This window comes from Pteropus vampyrus, unplaced genomic scaffold (genome assembly GCF_000151845.1).
Source record: "Pteropus vampyrus isolate Shadow unplaced genomic scaffold, Pvam_2.0 Scaffold55, whole genome shotgun sequence".
NCBI lineage: Eukaryota > Metazoa > Chordata > Mammalia > Chiroptera > Pteropodidae > Pteropus > Pteropus vampyrus.
In genome coordinates, this window is record NW_011888836.1 from 1,590,625 (window position 1) to 1,590,979 (window position 355).

Sequence of the window (355 nt, forward strand, 5' to 3'; positions counted from 1 at the left end):
AAGGTACCTGTTAAATAAATTATACAGGAAATCAAAGCAGCAAAATGTATAAGGAAGCACCTATAAATTAGTGTCTAGTAAAGGACTCTATTTCTGTGTTCTATATGACAAAATATATTGAACAGATGAGCTATTACAAGAATAGAACATGAAACACTATACCTGAGAAACCATGTGGAAAATGTTTGAATAGATCAGCATTATTATACCTGTTCATAACAATTTCACAAACTGTCTTCTTTTAAAATGTTACTTTGTAATAATATCGTATTACATTAGTTTTTTTGCTACCATAACAAATCATAGCAAATTTAGTGGCTTAAACAGCTCGAATGTATTATCTTACACTTCTATG